Below are 20,349 nucleotides of genomic sequence, written 5' to 3' on the forward strand. Positions count from 1 at the left end.
CTCTTACAGGACACTTGTTTATACTGGCAGAGACTCTATGGCTCTTATCTAACCTGTGTCCAGTTTATTTCAACCAAGAGACCCTCTCTCTAGGAGAGCTCTGGCTGAGTAAGAAGTTAAGTTCAGGTGTGTTGGTCAGGTAAGACACAGCAAAGGCAACTCAACAAAATATGTGAAACAAAAGAAGCATTTTATTACTTACAGATCCCAGAGAGGAAAGGGCAGCATGCCTCACAGGACCAACAGAAAGCGGGCCATCCAGTAGGTGAGAAGCAAGAGAGAGTGAGAAATCTGTGGGCTGAAGACTTCAATGGGGTCCAGAGTATTACCCAAACAGATTTCCTGTGGGGAGTTCTAATTGGTGGGTTTGGAGCAAGCACACATGAGCTCCATCAAGAGGTAAATGAGAATTGGTCAATGCAGAAAGTCTGAGTAGTCCATGTGGGGCGTGGGTGGTGATCAGTGGGTCAAGTCAAGTTGGTTGAATCTTGCTATCCAATACAGAGGTGGTCACCAGGATGTGATTATATATGACAGATTTCTGGATCAGCCACATTGAAGAACTAGGAGGAGATGGAGAACTGAAAAATGTGCAAGATTGATTAAGCCCTGCTTTTGGTATGAGAAAGTTAAACCTATATTTAGAATGGGTGTCAAGACAACATAAAATTATAAGAATTCACCGTATCTGGTATACAGCAACAAAAAGGTTTGTTACTTATTTTGTGTGCTGATTTATTTACTTTAGCAAATGCTCATTAGTTCTAATAGTTTGCTTGATAAACTTTTAGGATTCTTTAGATACATCATCATAACATTTTTTAAGTCAGTGTTTTTATTATCTCAAGTATTTCTTACTGTTTTCTTCTTCGCTTATCTTTTTTCATACCTGCGAAGCACACATGAGACTGAAGTATTAGCCAGCTTATTGAAACCTTATTGAAAAACAAGAGACACACCTGAGGATGAAAGCATGATCCACAGATAAAGGGGCAGAAATGTAGACAAAGTTTGGGTTCTGTGGTAACATTGGTTTTTTTGTTTGTTTGTTTTTGTAAGACAGAGTCTCACTCTGTTGTCCAGGCTGGAGTGCAGTGGCACGATCTCAGCTCACTGCAACCTCTGCCTCCCAAGTTCAAGCGATTCTCCTGCTTCAGCCTCCCACGTAGCTGGGATTACAGGCACATGCCACCATGCTGGGCTAATTTTTGTATTGTTTGTAGAGATGGGGTTTCACCATGTTGGTCAGGCTGGTCTCAAACTCCTGACCTCAAGTGATCCACCCACCTTGGCCTCCCAAAGTTCTGGGATCACAGGGGTGAGCCACCATGCCTGGCCAGAGATAACATTGTTGACCCCTCAACCTGGACTACTTCTTTGCACATGAGACAAACATCTAATTGTTTAAGTCACTCTACATGGGTTTTCTTGTACCTTGCCTCTGAGTATGTTCCTACCTCAAAGACCTTATACTCATAGTACTAATCATTAGTGAATGTTAAATTTAATAGAATGATTTTTGGTTATTACTTGTTCACTTTATATCCTTTTAAATCTTTTTAAATTATATGCCAAGTGTGTATGTACTTATGTACAGAGAGGAGGTAAAAGATAGATGTCAAATCTGTCTATATTTATGTGAAGTATTTTTTTGGTGAGAAATATCTGTCCTATGATTTTTTTTCTCACTTTAAGCTGTGAACATGGTCCTCAAACTTTCAATCTTGCTCCTTCCAGGCCCACGATAAACCAGCCAAACCCATTTACCAGTGCCCAGGATCATATGTATATACTTACTATATACCTAAAGGGGATGACTAGAAGGGCTTGACTGAAAGTCTGCCTGCTGAGAGTATTTCTTCTCACTGTCTTTCTGGGATGCCCCTGAGTGGGGATATATATCAGCACCATTCCATTTTTGGCTCTCACCAACATAGCAAGCTTACTCATCTGTTAACCATGCCAGTGTTTTTCTTCCTATTTCAGGTGGTCCTAGCGAATCTCCCGTAAGTTTATTGGTGTAAGCTGACAGAGAGGCATTGGTGAATGAAAAGTAAATGACATAGGAATCTGGACCACCTATTTGCCCCAGACCACTGGACTCTTAAAAATGTTATTGATGTGGCATGCTGCCCCGGGAAGACCGTGGCACTGTGGTGTGGCATGGGAGCCAGGTTCTTTAGTGGAAGAATGTGAAGTGAGGATGAATGATCCATGGAGGCAGTAAAAGGTGCCGCGAGGGAGACATGATTCCCAAAGCACCGAGCTGGTGGCCCAGCAACAGGTAATATGAGAAATGAAGCCAACAGGTGCAGACCCAAGGATCTTATCTCTAGCTGCTGTAGTTGCAAAAAGCCCTGAGTGGAATGTCCCTGTTATACTGTTGAAGTTAAAAGCCATTGCTGTGCAGGCTTGGAGCCAGGAGAAGATGCAGAGGAACTTTCCAATGAATTACTTCCATCAGCTGCAGAAAATTTTCTAGTTTTGGGGAGACAATGGCAAACATGTTTTATCAATGCAGCTAAGGCTGAAGAAAAAGATGAGTTACTAAAAATTGTGACTGATTGGCTCTTCTGGCTTTTGGGAGGCCATGTTGAACTTATTCAGAATGTACTACAAAGTGATCGTTTCTTACACTTACTGCAAGTTGACAATGTCCAAATAGGATCGGCACTCATGATGATGCTACAGAATATACTATAGAGCAACAGTGGTGATTTACTCAGAACAGGAGGAAAAGCCCTGCATTCAATTTTAGATGAAGTTATTTTCAAGCTTTTTTCAACTCCTAGTCCAGTCATAAGAAGTACTGCTGCAAAACTCCTACTGTTGATGGCTGAATCCTATCAGGAAATTTTGATTTTACTGATACAAAGTGCCTGCTACAAAGGACTCAGAAGTCTACTAAGTAAACAGGAAACTGGGACAGAATTCAGTCAAGAACTTAGACAGCTCATTGGCCTTTTAAGCCCAGCAGTCTATCAGGAAGTAGAAAAGCAGAAACTACATCAAGCAGCATGCTTGATTCAAGCCTATTGGAAGGGTTTTCAGACAAGAAAGAGATTAAAGAAGCTTCCATCTGCTGTGATTGCTTTGCAGAGGAGTTTCAGACCTAAACGAACAAAGATGTTGCTGGAGATAAATAGGAAGAAGGAAGAAGAGGACCTCAGATTGCGATTGCAACTTCAAAGACAGAGAGCCATGAGACTTTCCCAAGAATTGCGGCTGAGTATGCTCAAAGTAGTTCATCCAGGTCAAGTGGAGAAACACAATTGGGAAATGGAAGAGAAATCAGCACTGATTATCCAGAAACATTGGAGAGGGTACAGGGAAAGGAAAAATTTTTGCCAACAGAGGCAGTCTCTCACAGAATATAAAGCAGCTGTCATACTTCAAAGAGCAGTGTTTAAATTCCTAGCAAAGTGCCGTAAGAAACAGAAACTATTTGTTCCTTGGCGAGGACTCCAAGAACTCACTGATGCATGCCGAGCTGAACTGAAGCAACAAGCGGATGACTATGTCAGAAGACATTCGGGCTCTCCAATGTCAGATGTGGTCAGTAGGGAGCTCCATGCCCAAGCTTAAGAACGACTGCAACACTACTTTATGGGCAGGGCCCTGGAAGAGTGAGCCCAGCAACACAGAGAAGCTCTGATGGTACAGATCAGCACTAACGTTGAACAGCTAATGAAGGCACCAAGTCTGAAGGAAGCAGAAGGGAAAGAACCTGAGCTCTTCCTAAGATCCAGGCCTGTGGCAGCCAAGGCCAAGCAGGCCCATCTCACCACCCTGAAGCATATACAACCCACGCCGGTTGAAGAAGCTTGGGGAAGAATCTGGAGATGAGATTGATGTTCCAAAGGATGAGCTTAGTGTGGAATTAGAAACTTTATTCATTGGTGTAACCAAACCACCTTAGTGAGTTACCCTAAGAATTGACACAAATCTCATATTTTAGGAGATTATATTGGTTCTGCCTCTGGCATGATGGTAGACTAGGGCCATCCTAACTTATTATTTTCCAGAGGTTCTCCTCCAGACAAGATTTGCAGTAAGCAAAGAGTTATACTCTGCCTGTCTCTAAATTTTCTTTTTCTTTTCTCTGTATCCTTGTCATTGGCCACACACACAGATTTGTGTGGCTTTTATTGTAGAACTAAACTTAGCATAGTGTTCTGTTGTTTACATGAAGTGTGAGTTTTCTTTTGTTTCTGCTGTTTTCCAACTAAAGGTTTTTTTCTAAATAAATATTTTCAACAATTGATTTGAAAAAATTTGTCAGGATTATTTCAGCTTTTCACATTTATTATCTGAAATTCCTATTTCCTATTAATGTAGGAGGTGGATGCAGACTTTATTAATATGAGGAAAAGAAATGCTCAGTTGAAGGACATTTCCCTATTTTCTATAAAACAATGGTTAAATTCATTTTCTATTTTGTTATTTCTAAAAGGAACTACATATAAAAATGCATTATTTCTATTAAACTATGAGAACTATATAAAAAAGTTATTGATGTGATAGAACTCTGTATCTTGTGGAATTTATCTCCCACATGTTACAGTACATATGTTCTAAAGGGCATCTAGAATAGTTGCCACTTCCTGTGCATGAGGCCAATTAATATAACGTCATCGATATAGTGACAGGATGTGTTCTTCAGGATCTCCAGATGATCAAATTCTTGTCAAACTCTACTATTGCTTAAGACCAAAAAGTTAACATAGCCCTAAAACAAATTGTAAATGTATACTGTTGTTTATACCAAGTGAACCCAAACTGCTTCTGATTGTTCTTTTTGATGGGGGTTTAAGAAGTATTCTTTTCAATAAGATCAATAAGTGCATAGTAAGTACAGGAGTTTGTGTGGATCTGTTTTATTAAAAATAGTGTCACACATCAGTGGCAATGATGCTACTATTTGGCGAAGTTTGCAGTAATCCATTATCTCCCATCACAATCCATCTAATTTTTGTAGGAGACAGATTGTTGAATGAAATGGGAATACGATGAGAATAACTATCCCTCTACCTAAAAATCTTTAAGGGTAACAGTCATCTGCCATTTCACCTGTGATGTTGTATTGATTCTGATGTACTATCTTGGCTAGACATTAGGGGCAGTTTAATCGGCTTCCTTTTAGCCTTTTATACCACAATGTCCCCTAGTCAACAGGTCAAGAACCAATGTGAAAGTTTTACCAGCTACTAAGTAAATTCATCCCAGTATACTCACCGGGGCTGGGAAAATGATCACTGGGTGCATCCGTGGACACACTGAACTCTATGATAAGCATAATGGTTTCCAAAGATGTGCCCCCAAAGATGTCACTAGAACCTGTGAATATGGTTTCTTACATGACAAAGGGGACTTTGCAGATGTGACTAGGGATATAGAGTCTGAGATGAGGAAAATGTCTTAATTGTCCAAATGGGCTTATCTAAGATAATCACATGAGTTCTTGAACGTCAAGAATCTTTCCCAGTTGTGGTCAGAGAGAGATGCAGTGACAGAAGAAAAGTCAGAAAGATGTGTCTCGAGAAAGAAGGAGCCAGACGTTGTTAGCTTTGAAGATGGAGAGGTGGCAATAAGCCAAAGAATGCAGACAGCCTCCAGAAGATGGAAAAGGCAAGGAAACAAATCCTTCACTAGAGTCTCCAGAAGGGAATGCAGCCTCCAACACCTAGATTTCAGCTCAGTGAAATCCATGTTAGACTTTTGGCCTACAGAACTCTAATAAATTTGTAGAGTTTTAATTCACTAAGTTTGAGATAATTTGTTATAGCTGCAATATAAATCTAATATAGTCCCCCTTTGGGGATGGACTTACCCCAGAACTTCATTTATCAATTGTCCTAGTGGCTTCACTCTAATAGGGGGTCCACGATGTCATTTTCTGTCTCCTGGTGTCAATGCTATCTTGACCCCCACATCCAAAAATCCTGAAAAATATGAGAATTCCTCTTTCCCCAATATGTAGTTATTCTGGTAAATTACTACAGTGCCAAGCACTGTATCATATGTATTGTAGGTCCTTCTTCAGTGGGAACTGGTCTTTCTTTCGTTCCATGGTCTCTTATTCTAGATCCTCGCTCATATCTGGAAACTGGGAAAAGGATTTTGATTTAACTACATGGAATCCAATTGCTACAGATCCCTATGGGTTATAGACCTTTGGAGAAATGGCTGATCCAGAGGTGGGAAAAGGGAAGTATAAGTTTGCCCTGAAATATCTTGTACTAAAAAGTAAGGAAGTGTTCAAAGAATGATTGGGACATGTGAAAAGGACAAAGAGCCATGGTTATGTAAAATGTTGACATTGGAAAAGCTGGGTAAAGAGTATATGAGAAGTCTCTGTTCTATATTGCATCTCTTCTGTGAATATAAAATTTTTCCAAATGAAATGTTTCTTTAAAGTGGACATAAAAGCCAGGTTAAAGGAATTCCCACTGTACAAATTTGGGAAAGTTGAGCATCAAAATAAATCATGATATTAATATACTATAACCCATATATATTCAGAAAGAAGGAAGGAAGGAAGGAAGACTGATTTTTCCTTGGAGTAGAATGCCAATTAATAACTATAGAAAGAAAGATAGAATTAGAAAATCATAATTAATTCAGCCAAGAAACATCAATGGGCTGCCACACTAAAACAAGTGTGGCAAGTTTAATGAGGAATGGGATACTTACATCTCACAGCCCTATAAAATACTTATTAATTACAATGAGAAAGAAGAATACTTTTCAGTGGAAAAACCTTAACCAAGTGATCAAAGTTCACATCATTTGTAATGGGCCAAACTGACATGTGTCTTCCCCATACAATGCAAAGAGGACACAGGCTTATTTCTGTGACATTTCTGCCAAAGATGTGTAACCTCTATCTAATCATAAGGAAATATTGAATAATTTCAAATTGAGAAATTTGGATCATTTTATAAAATAACTACCATGTACTCTTCAAAATATCAAAGTCATGGAAGTCAAGCAAAGACTGAGGAACTTTTCCACATTGAAGAAAACTAAAACACATGACATCTTAGATTGGATCCTTTTGCTAAAAGAAACATTACTGGAAGACTATACTTTCAGGGATCATTTCTACATTTCAGGGTAATTTCTTTGAACATGTGGAGCACCGGAAACCACCAGGAGGAGGCACAGCATTTTCTCTGGAGCGTGAAGCCAGTTCTTGGTGTTGCTGCATAGCAACTGCCATTTGCCTTTGATGATCATTCTTCTTTTCCTTTAGGAGAATAAGAGGGGGATAACCCAGTCTGAGGGATTCCTGTTTAAAACAAACAAACAAACAACAACAACGAAAATTATTGGGACAATTGTTAAAACTTGAATGGAGGCTGGGCACAGTGGTTTACGCCTATAATCCCAACACTTTGGGAGGCAGAGGCGGAAGAATCACTTGCGCCCAGGAGTTCAAGACTAACCTAGGCAACATAGTGAAACCTCGTCTCAATAAAAAACAAAAATAAGTAAAATTAAACTAAGATTAATAAAAATTTTTAAAAACCTTGAATGGACTGTGTAATCTAGATGATAGTAATATGTAAATGTAAGTTTCATTATTTTAATGGTTGTATGGTTAAGTAGGATAATCTTTTTGTTTGTAGGAAATACACTAAGGTATTTGGGTGTGATAGAGCAAACTGCTCCTAAATGATTCAGGGAAAATAAAATTATCTGTACTACTCTTACAACTCTTCTGTAAGTTTGAAATCATCATAAAATTTAAAAAACAAAAAACCTTCTGGTACCTAAACCAAAATGAAATCTTTTGGAATGGTTTCAGGACTGGCTAAATCTCCTCAGCCTCAAAGATGAGCTAATGGAGATAAGCATCTTACCTGAAATGAAACAAGTCTGCCCCCATCCCTGCAGGTGTACTCAAAGTCTAAGGGAAATGCAGATGTTAGAAGTTTTCTTAGACATGTCCCACTGGTCTTCCTTTCTGGACAGAAAAGCAAATTTGTCTAATTGCTTCAATGGAGCATATATTCCCAAAAGCTTCAGTGAAGAGAATAAAACATTTTTAGCTCTCCAATCTGAGATGTTTTGTGAAATGTTAAAGTATAAATTGTCCTTATTACTTCAGAATAGTTCTTTAGGAGTCTGAGATCAGATTCTCAGACTCCTACTGTGGGGTATGCCGAAGCCTATCAAGAACTTCAGGATGACTTCACAAATGGAAAATGTACCAATTTAACAGGAATTCTGCCACTGTGTTTCAGCTTAACACAAGTTGAGGGTCACAGTGTCCTGAAGTCAGGACTGTGGTAGTGAATTACACATTTGTTTGGTGAATGGTCTCTCTCTTTCAGACTGGCCTCCCTGTAGGAATTATTTATGCAAGTTCAGAAGCAAGTTACAAGGTGAAGTCACAAAAGGGCAAATATTCTCAAGAACAGAGACCACTGACCAGCTCCTAATACTAAAACTAATTTTCAGAAGTAAGAAAAGAAGACTAAGAGATGAAGAAATAGAACAGAAGTCCCTAAGTCCTGACACTATTTCCTCATGGATACTTTAAGAAAAGGCAAGTACAATTTTAATTATTTAACTTTTTCTGTATTTTCTAACAATAAATTGTTTTTATTATCTATTAACCATAAAAATACGATTGACAGCTATACTTAATATAAGGGCTATATTTTCTTTGAAGTATTCCTTTGAAGATACTTCCTTTGAAATATCTAGGAAAAAAGAGGGGAATAAAGACAATTACATAAGAAAGGAAATACTAGACTGGAACATAACTTTAAATATAGTTGATAATAGAAACAAGCCAGATAATAATAGAAGTAGAATTCATGTAGACAAATAAAGTACTAAAAACTCATTCTTATAAAATTGCAGACTGTCAAAGTTCAGACTCCTGGATTCCCACACAGAACTTCTATCCAAACTTCAACAATCCTATATATTATATTCATCAGTTGTGAATTATTATGTCAGAAACATAAAGCTATACTAAAATTCTTCAGCTTTCATTTTTGGGCCCATGCTTAGTTATTGTTAAAAACTTATTTGTAGAACATTCATGTTTTTGATATAAATTGTATGAATACAATTTATTTCAAAATATTTCCTTTGGCTGAAAACACCATAGCCTTAAGAAAACTTTATTAAAAAGACAAAATCTTTCAGACATTTGCAAAAATGCATCAGTAATACCCCTAATTCATCACACTGGATAAAATTTCTATCTGGTTAAGATTTCATTACTTCAAGCTAAAGTGGAAGGAGGTTTTTATGTTGATATTGGAAAAGTCCTTGATTGTATTGGACGTCATTATTCTTATCTCTAAACATGAACTGATATCACCATTTCTTTATATCAGTCTCAGTTTTGATAACAAATTGACTCTCTTAAACTTCTTAAGCAGATTGATAATTCATGTACTTCCTTGTGTCCAGTGACTCTAATCTTAAACAAATGGAACATAAAATACTGAACCAATTAGCAAAATGAACTGTTTCTTAAACATTTATAACAATCTATGGATCTTATTGTGCCTAAATAGATTAATCATTTTAATTTTTTTAAAAATTTAAAATTTCTCTAAAGTTTTCTTTTGCTTTCTAGATACACAAATTACACACACACACACACAAACACACACACAGTGGCAATTAAATATTCGTGTCTTGAAAAGTGAGAAAGGATACAGATGTCCTTCTACCTAGTAGACCTGTTTATGAGAGGTCCTGTAGACTCCCTGTACTCACTTGACTCCCAAATTTATTACCTCTATCAACTCAAATATGCTCCTTTTCCTTCTGTGTATCTACTTAATTAAACATCTGTGCAATCAGCCAGACACAAAATTGCAGACCCCGCCTCACCACTCTCCTGCCTCTTATCTGATAAATCTCCCAGTGCTGCAAATTCTCCCTCTAGCCCGGCTTGTTCATCTGTACACTTGCCTTTATTACAGCTCTCATACCATAGCAGATCACCACTGCTTTTCTCCTAGATTACTGCAGCCATCTCCTGTTTGTCTCTCATTTTCCAGTATCACTCTCTTCTAATTTGCTGCAGCCAGAGTTAGGTTCTAAATTCCAAATTCATTCATGTGTCTACTTTAAATAACTCAGTACTTCTTTTTTGTTTGTTTGTTTTTCATAATGACAAAACTCCTTAACATGAGCTACAAGATCATGCATATTCTGGTCCCTATTCCTTAACTAGTCAGAGTGAATGTCATTCCCTCACCACACTGCATAGTACTGAGTTTTTAAAATTTCTCCCATGTGCCACATTTTTTCTTGCTTCTAGCCTTCTCATCATAAAGCTCTTATCTGAGGTACCACTTCTTTCAAGAACACATCTCTCATCTTCTGGGTTTCAGGTAAGTACCCAGACTACATCTACATAGTTTCCGATCACATGATATAATAATCTTCATTATAGTTGCCTTATTCTCTGAATCACACACTGGTCTATAATCTCGGTGAGGATAAAGATTGTCTATACTTTGTTTGTCAGATTACCCCCAGCATTTAGCACAGTGTCAATTATGTGGTAGACACTCATGTTTTATTTCTTCCCAAATATTCCCCTATCTTTCATTCTGTTCAAACAGGAAACCTGCAATTGACTAAACTATTAGAGTCTTTTGAATAAAGACTGGCTTAGAAAAGGCAAAGGAATTATAAATAAAGAGGTTATTGATGAAAAAGAAATTTAAAAATTAGGGAGACAAGCAGTATAGTTTATTGCATTAAGACAGGCAATAATAGGGACAGGAGAAATATGACAATAAGAGTACAGACAGGATAAGGCAGAAGGAACTTTTGAAGCACCTTCCCTTCACTTCTTTTTCCCTAACAATAATGGGCCAAAAACTCACTTACTTTATGTAGAGGACATAGTGGACTTCCCAGCTCTAGTCCGAGTACACTGCTTTGATGAAGCTGTTGACTAGAGATAAACACCACAAACGCCACATGTAAACACCATAAAGTAACCCTTCTTCAAAGCCCAGCAGTTCTTGATCCACACATGTCAAAGAACACTTATGAGGAGTGTAATATTCAACCTCTGAGTGATTAATACTCTCAGACTAATAAACGTCTTCTAAATTAACTCCTTTATCTTTACACCCATTTAGGGATGTTGTCGTTGTTGTTGTCATCCCCACTGGACAGATAATAACACCAATTTAGTATAACTTGCCTAAGACCACATATCTACATACCAGGGCTGAGCGTTAGTTCAGACAAAGATCGGCCTGACCCAAGTGGACTTACTGATTGTTCTTTTTTTATTTTTAAATTATTTATTTATTTTATTAGAGACTAGGTCTTGCTACCCTGCCTATTATTCTTTACTGCCTTCCCAAGAACTGAGAACATGGAGACAGACTGATGATGGGAAAGAATCATCAACCCAGAGCTATCCATCAGCACAGTACATCCCGTGTTACCAAATATCAGAACCTATTTCATCTCCAAATTTTCATAGTAGTTCTTTAAAAATTGGCTTGTATCCTGAGCCTAACAATTTCTCATTGCCTTAACGGTCTGATTGAGAACCAAAGCGCTGTTGGCCCTGTGATTAGGACATATCTGGGCATGTCTAGAGTCAATTTGCCTGAAAGACTTAGAAAGTTCTGGTAAATAATTCAATAAATTAAAAATATACATTTATTTTGTTTGATGTCTGTCTTCTTAACCAAAATATAAGCATATCAAATACTAACTCATTAACCCTCCAAACAACTCTTTTAAAAACGATTATACCTATTTTACAAATGATAAAATTGTGGCACAGGGTGTTTAACTCGTCCAAGGTCTGTTAGTTACTTAATAACATCACTGGAATCTAAAACCAGGATGCAGAGTCTGGGCTTTTTACCACTGCGCTGCCCTTGTCTCAACTATCTTGTTGTTTACACAAAGATATTTAGAAAAAGTTGAATGTGCAGGTCTGTATTTCAGAATAAAAATGTAAGAGCTATTGATTAGTAATCATCAGCATATGAGTGGTAGTTGAATCCAGTGCAAAGGATAATATCACTTAAAACAATGTTTTAAGTGGATTGCGTCCAAAGTATGGGAAGTATTAACCTTCAAGGTTTGTGCTAAGCAATCTGAGCTGTTATTTGATGCTGTTATTTGCTTTACATGACACATTGGCAGCATTTGATACTTTTATCTATGTCAATCTTGAAGTGTTTTCTGGGGTTCAGAAAGAGTTAACAGGGGAATCAAAAAAAGAAAACAGTTTAATAAAAATAATGGAGGGGCAGCCAATATGGCCTAACAGGAACAGCTCTGGTCTACAGCTCCCAGCGTGAGCGACGCAGAAGACAGGTGATTTCTGCATTTCCATCTGAGGTACCGGGTTCATCTCACTAGGGAGTGCCAGACAGTGGGCGCAGGACAGTGGGTGCAGCACGGGCCGAAGTAGGGCGAGGCATTGCCTCACTCGGGAAGTGCAAGGGGTCAGGAAGTTCCCTTTCCTAGTCAAAGAAAGGGGTGACAGACAGCACCTAGAAAATCGGGTCACTCCCACCCTAATACTGCGCTTTTCCAACAGGCTTAAAAAACGGTGCACCAGGAGATTATATCCCGCATATGGCTCAGAGGGTTCTACGCCCACGGAGTCTCACTGATTGCTAGCACAGCAGTCTGAGATCAAACTGCAAGGTGGCAGTGAGGCTGGGGGAGGGGCGCCCACCATTGCCCAGGCTTGCTTAGGTAAACAAAGCAGCCGGGAAGCTCGAACTGGGTGGAGACCACCACAGCTCAAGGAGGCCTGCCTGCCTCTGTAGGCTCCACCTCTGGGGGCAGGGCACAGACAAACAAAAAGACAGCAGTAACCTCTGCAGACTTAAATGTCCCTGTCTGACAGCTTTGAAGGGAGCAGTGGTTCTCCCAGCATGCAGCTGGAGATCTGAAAACAGGCAGACTGCCTCCTCAAGTGGGTCCCTGACCCCTGACCCCCGAGCAGCCTAACTGGGAGGCACCCCCAAGTAGGGGCAGACTGACACCTCATATGGCCAGGTACTCCTCTGAGACAAAACTTCCAGAGGAACGATCAGACAGCAGCATTCGCGGTTCACGAAAATCCGCTGTTCTGCAGCCACCGCTGCTGTTACCCAGGCAAACAGGGTCTGGAGTGGACCTCTAGCAAACTCCAACAGACCTGCAGCTGTGGGTCCTGTCTGTTAGAAGGAAAACTAACAAACAGAAAAGACATCCACACCAAAAACCCATCTGTACATCACCATCATCAAAGACCAAAAGTAGATAAAACCACAAAGATGGGGAAAAAACAGAACAGAAAAACTGGAAACTCTAAAAAGCAGAGCACCTCTCCTCCTCCAAAGGAACGCAGTTCCTCACCAGCAACGAAACAAAGCTGGACGGAGAATGACTTTGACGAGTTGAGAGAAGAAGGCTTCAGACGATCAAACTACTCCGAGCTACAGGAGGAAATTCAAACCAAAGGCAAAGAAGTTAAAAACTTTGAAAAAAATTTAGACGAATGTATAACTAGAATAACCAATACAGAGAAGTGCTTAAAGGAGCTGATGGAGCTGAAAGCCAAGGCTCGAGAACTACATGAAGAATGCAGAAGCCTCAGGGGCCGATGTGATCAACTGGAAGAAAGGGTATCAGTGATGGAAGATGAAATGAATGAAATGAAGCAAGAAGGGAAGTTTAGAGAAAAAAGAATAAAAAGAAACAAGCAAAGCCTCCAAGAAATATGGGACTATGTGAAAAGACCAAATCTACGTCTGATTGGTGTACCTGAAAGTGACGGGGAGAATGGAACCAAGTTGGAAAACACTCTGCAGGATATTATCCAGGAGAACTTCCCCAGTCTAGCAAGGCAGGCCAACGTTCAGATTCAGGAAATACAGAGAACGCCACAAAGATACTCCTCGAGAAGAGCAACTCCAAGACACATAATTGTCAGATTCACCAAAGTTGAAATGAAGGAAAAAATGTTAAGGGCAGCCAGAGAGAAAGGTCGGGTTACCCTCAAAGGGAAGCCCATCAGACTAACAGCGGATCTCTCGGCAGAAACCCTACAAGCCAGAAGAGAGTGGGGACCAATATTCAACATTCTTAAAGAAAAGAATTTTCAACCCAGAATTTCATATCCAGTCAAACTAAGCTTCATAAGTGAAGGAGAAATAAAATACTTTACAGACAAGCAAATGCTGAGAGATTTTGTCACCACCAGGCCTGCCCTAAAAGAGCTCCTGAAGGAAGCACTAAACATGGAAAGGAACAACCGGTACCAGCCACTGCAAAATCAGGCCAAATTGTAAAGACCATTGAGGCTAGGAAGAAACTGCAGCAACCAACAAGCAAAATAACCAGCTAATATCATAATGACAGGATCAAATTCACACATAACAATATTAACTTTAAATGTAAATGGACTAAATGCTTCAATTAAAAGACACAGACTGGCAAATTGGATAAAGAGTCAAGACCCATCAGTGTGCTGTATTCAGGAAACCCATCTCATGTGCAGAGACACACATAGGCTCAAAATAAAAGGATGGAGGAAGATCTAGCAAGCAAATGGAAAACAAAAAAAGGCAGGGGTTGCAATCCTAGCCTCTGATAAAACAGACTTTAAACCAACAAAGATCAAAAGAGACAAAGAAGGCCATTACATAATGGTAAAGGGATCAATTCAACAAGAAGAGCTAACTATCCTAAATATATATGCACCCAATACAGGAGCACCCAGATTCATAAAGCAAGTCCTGAGTGACCTACAAAGAGACTTAGACTCCCACACAATAATAATGGGAGACTTTAACACCCCACTGTCAACATTAGACAGATCAACGAGACAGAAAGTTAACAAGGATACCCAGGAATTCAACTCAGCTGTGTGCCAAGCGGACCTAATAGACATCTACAGAACTCTCCACCCCAAATCAACAGAATATACATTTTTTTCAGCACCACACCACACCTATTCCAAAATTGACCACATACTTGGAAGTAAAGCTCTCCTCAGCAAATGTAAAAGAACAGAAATTATAACAAACTATTTCGCAGACCACAGTGCAATCAAACTAGAACTCAGTATTAAGAAACACACTCAAAACCACTCAACTACATGGAAACTGAACAACCTGCTCCTGAATGACTACTGGGTACATAATGAAATGAAGGCAGAAATAAAGATGTTCTTTGAAACCAACGAGAACAAAGACACAACATACCAGAATCTCTGGGACACATTCAAAGCAGTGTGTAGACGGAAATTTATAGCACTAAATGCCCACAAGAGAAAGCAGGAAAGATCCAAAATTGACACCCTAACATCACAATTAAAAGAACTAGAAAAGCAAGAGCAAACACATTCAAAAGCTAGCAGAAGGCAAGAAATAACTAAAATCAGAGCAGAACTGAAGGAAATAGAGACACAAAAAACCCTTCAAAAAATTAATGAATCCAGGAGCTGGTTTTTTGAAAGGATCAACAAAATTGATAGACCGCTAGCAAGACTAATAAAGAAGAAAAGAGAGAAGAATCAAATAGACGCAATAAAAAACGATAAAGGGGATATCACCACCGATCCCACAGAAATACAAACTACCATCAGAGAATACTACAAACACGTCTACACAAATAAATTAGAAAATCTAGAAGAAATGGATGAATTCCTCGACACATACACCCTCCCAAGACTAAACCAGGAAGAAGTTGAATCTCTGAATAGACCAATAACAGGCTCTGAAATTGTGGCAATAATCAATAGCTTACCAACCAAAAAGAGTCCAGGAACAGATGGATTCACAGGTGAATTCTACCAGAGGGACAAGGAGGAGCTGGTACCATTCCTTCTGAAACTATTCCCATCAATAGAAAAAGAGGGAATCCTCCCTAACTGATTTTATGAGGCCAGCATCATCCTGATATCAAAGCCAGGCAGAGACAAAACCAAAAAAGAGAATTTTAGACCAATATCCTTGATGAACATTGATGCAAAAATCCTCAATAAAATACTGGCAAACCAAATCCAGCAGCACATCAAAAAGCTTATCCACCATGATCAAGTGGGCTTCATCCCCAGGATGCAAGGCTGGTTCAATATATGCAAATCAATAAATGTAATCCAGCATATAAACAGAACCAAAGACAAAAACCACATGATTATCTCAATAGATGCAGAAAAGGCCTTTGACAAAATTCAACAACCCTTCATGCTAAAATCTCTCAATAAATTAGGTATTGATGGGATGTATCTCAAAATAATGAGAGCTATCTATGACAAATCCACAGCCAATATCATACTGAATGGGCAAAAACTGGAAGCATTCCCTTTGAAAATTGGCACAAGACAGGGATGCCCTCTCTCACTACTCCTATTCAACATAGTGTTGGAAGTTCTGGCCAGGGCAATTAGGCAGGAGAAGGAAATATAGGGTATTCAATTAGGAAAAGAGGAAGTCAAATTGTCCCTGTTTGCAGATGACATGATTGCATATCTAGAAAACCCCATTGTCTCAGCCCAAAATCTCCTTAAGCTGATAAGCAACTTCAGCAAAGTCTCAGGATACAAAATCAATGTACGAAAATCACAAGCATTCTTATACACCAATAACAGACAAACAGAGAGCCAAATCATGAGTGAACTCCCATTCACAATTGTTTCAAAGAGAATAAAATACCTAGGAATCTAACTTACAAGGGACGTGAAGGACCTCTTCAAGGAGAACTACAAACCACTGCTCAATGAAATAAAAGAGGATACAAACAAATGGAAGAACATTCCATGCTCATGGGTAGGAAGAATCAATATCGTGAAAATGGCCATACTGCCCAAGGTAATTTATAGATTCAATGCCATCCCCATCAAGCTACCAATGACTTTCTTCACAGAATTGGAAAAAACTACTTTAAAGTTCATATGGAACCAAAAAAGAGCCCACATTGCCAAGTCAATCCTAAGCCAAAAGAACAAAGCTGGAGGCATCACACTACCTGACTTCAAACTATACTACAAGGCTACAGTAACCAAAACAGCATGGTACTGGCACCAAAACAGAGATATAGATCAATGGAACAAAACAGAGCCCTCAGAAATAATGCTGCATATCTACAACTATCTGATCTTTGACAAACCTGAGAAAAACAAGCAATGGGGAAAGGATTCCCTATTTAGTAAATGGTGATGGGAAAACTGGCTAGCCATATGTAGAAAGCTGAAACTGGATCCCTTCCTTACACCTTATACAAAAATTAATTCAAGATGAATTAAAGACTTAAACGTTAGACCTAAAACCATAAAAACCCTAGAAGAAAACCTAAGCATTACCATTCAGGACACAGGCATGGGCAAGGACTTCATGTCTAAAACACCAAAAGCAATGGCAACAAAAGCCAAAATTGACAAATGAGATCTAATTAAACTAAAGAGCTTCTGCACAGCAAAAGAAACTACCATCAGAGTGAACAGGCAACCTACAAAATGGGAGAAAATTTTCACAACCTACTCATCTGACAAAGGGCTAATATCCAGAATCTACAATGAACTCAAACAAATTTACAAGAAAAAAACAAACAACCCCATCAAAAAGTGGGTGAAAGACATGAACAGACACTTCTCAAAAGAAGACATTTATGCAGCCAAAAACACATGAAAAAATGCTCACCATCACTGGCCATCAGAGAAATGCAAATCAAAACCACAATGAGATACCATCTCACACCAGTTAGAATGGCAATCATTAAAAAGTCAGGAAACAACAGGTGCTGGAGAGGATGTGGAGAAATAGGAACACTTTTACACTGCTGGTGGGACTGTAAACTAGTTCAACCATTGTGGAAGTCAGTGTGGCGATTCCTCAGGGATGTAGAACTAGAAATACCATTTGACCCAGCCATCCCATTACTGGGTATATACCCAAAGGACTATAAATCATGCTGCTATAAAGACACATGCACACGTATGTTTATTGTGGCATTATTCACAATAGCAAAGACTTGGAACCAACCCAAATGTCCAACAATGATAGACTGGATTAAAAAAATGTGGCACATATACACCATGGAATACTATGCAGCCATAAAAAATGATGAGTTCATGTCCTTTGTAGGGACATGGATGAAAGTGGAAACATCATTCTCAGTAAACTATCGCAAGGACAAAAACCCAAACACCGCATGTTCTCACTCATGGGTGGGAATTGAACAATGAGAACACATGGACACATGAAGGGGAACATCACACTCTGGGGACTGTTGTGGGGTGGGGGGAGGGGGGAGGGATAGCATTAGGAGATATACCTAATGCTAAATGACGAGTTAATGGGTGCAGCACACCAGCATGGCACATATATACATATGTAACTAACCTGCACATTGTGCACATGTACCCTAAAACTTAAAGTAGAATAATAATAAAATAAAAAATAAAAAATAAAACAATAAAAAAATAAAAATAATGGAATAGAAACAAAACAATCTTTATTACATTGTTGCTATGTAATATACTATTCAATGTAATTACATACATAATTTAATTCTTATGATAGTCCTATAAGATATTTACTTTACCATGCCTATTTCACAGATAAGAAGACTGAGAACACAGCAGTTAAATATGTTGAACAAGGTCATATACCTGGTAAGGGTAGAGCCATGACCTGAAACCACATTTGATTTGAAAAATGTATGTTTGCATTTTGCAACAATTATTATAATATATTGCTTTAAGCTGTATATTTTGTATATATATATAGAAATATACATCCTATATATATATGTTTTTCTAAGAAACTAGATTGTTTCATTATTATAATGCATATTTTTATCAAAGTAATACATGCAAAAGTTAAAGCAAGACTAATTACAGAAAGGTCTGTAATAAAAAGAAAAAATAATTTTTTTTTTTTTTTTGAGATGGAGTTTCACTCTTGTCGTCCAGGCTGGAGTGCAGTGGAGCAATCTCGGCTCACTGCAACCTCTGCCTCCCAGGTTCAAGCGATTCTCCTGCCTCAGCCTCCTGAGTAGCTGGGATTACAGGCACCTGCCACCACACCCACCTAATTTTTTTTGTATTTTTAATAGAGATGGGGTTTTACCACGTTGGCCAGACTGGTCTCGAACTCTTGACCTCAAGTGATCCTCCTGCCTCGGCCTCCCAAAGTGCTGGGATTACAGGGGTGAGCCACCATGCCCAGCCAGAAAAAATAATTTTATATAGTACCTTTCAACACTAAAATGCACACCGCAGTGATAAAATTTTTAACTCTATTTTAGTTTATTTTAATAATTCTAAATATTTTCTTATATCTTGATTTCTTGATCTACCAATTCCAGTATTTGTTGATAGTGCTCTGATACTACCAGCTGTCTTATTATTATTGTCATTCTTCTGTTGATTGTGTAACTTTTATGATATATTCAAACTTCTCTACTTTGTTTTACCAGATTTAGAACTATTTCTTGTCTCTTTTGCTTTCCTTTAACCTCTCCTCCTATTGTACACCTCCAAGCTTTTGCCAGCAGTTAACTCTTTCTTTGTCAAAATTGATCTTAATTCTCTAACTTCTCTAAACCTTATCCCTGATAAAGAAGGAATCAGATTAGCAAAACTGATGTAGAAACAAGCATGGTTCTTCCCATGTGTCTGAAGACATTTCCACCCACCTGACACCTAAGAAAATTGATGTTCAGTAAGCAAGGAAAGAGTACGAGTGAACAATAATATCTGCTACATACAGTGCTCTATTGCACATAATATATATTCTGTCTGTAATTATTGATTTAAAATATTTGCAAGTTGCATATAGAGTTTTTATGTTTAAGTAATTTTTACTCATTGGTTATGGGTTATATATTATGTCACACCATTCTTCTAATAATTTTAATTATAATCCTTTCAATAATTGTTTTAATTCATACAGGCACACCTTGATTTATTGTGCTTTACTTTATTGTACTTTGCAGATATTGCATTATTTACAAATTGAAGGTCTGTGGCAACACTGTGTCGAGCAAGTCTATCAGTACCATTTTTCCAGCAGCATGTGCTCACGTCGTGTCTCTGTGTCACATTTTAGTAATTCTCGCAATGTTTCATAGTTTTTCATTATTATTATATCTGCTATGGTGATCTGTGATTATATCTCAGATAAGTGATTGTGATCAGTAATCTCTGATGTTACTATTGGAATTGTTTTGGGACACCATATTTTGAGGCACAAACTGCATCCATATTAAGACAGCTAACTTAATTGATAAATGTTTTGTGTGTTCTGACTGCTTTACCAACTGGCCATTCCTCAATTTCTGTCCCTCTTCTTGGGCCTCTGTATTCCTTAAGACACAAAAATGTTGAAA

General features: G+C 38.5%; 1 non-coding gene and 1 pseudogene across 1 annotated transcript; both read left to right on the plus strand.

Moving 5' to 3' along the window:
- The first annotated feature begins 2,240 nt into the window (after positions 1-2,240).
- On the plus strand, positions 2,241-4,058 carry LOC101131102 (IQ calmodulin-binding motif-containing protein 1-like; annotated as a pseudogene).
- A 3,021-nt stretch (positions 4,059-7,079) lies between these two features.
- Positions 7,080-7,289, plus strand: LOC115935040 (small nucleolar RNA U3). Its single transcript, XR_004070763.1, has one exon. It is a non-coding gene; the product is annotated as a small nucleolar RNA U3 (small nucleolar RNA).
- The last annotated feature ends 13,060 nt before the right edge of the window (positions 7,290-20,349 follow it).

The sequence above is a fragment of the Gorilla gorilla genome, chromosome 5, assembly GCF_029281585.2.
Source record: "Gorilla gorilla gorilla isolate KB3781 chromosome 5, NHGRI_mGorGor1-v2.1_pri, whole genome shotgun sequence".
NCBI classification, from domain to species: Eukaryota; Metazoa; Chordata; class Mammalia; order Primates; family Hominidae; genus Gorilla; species Gorilla gorilla.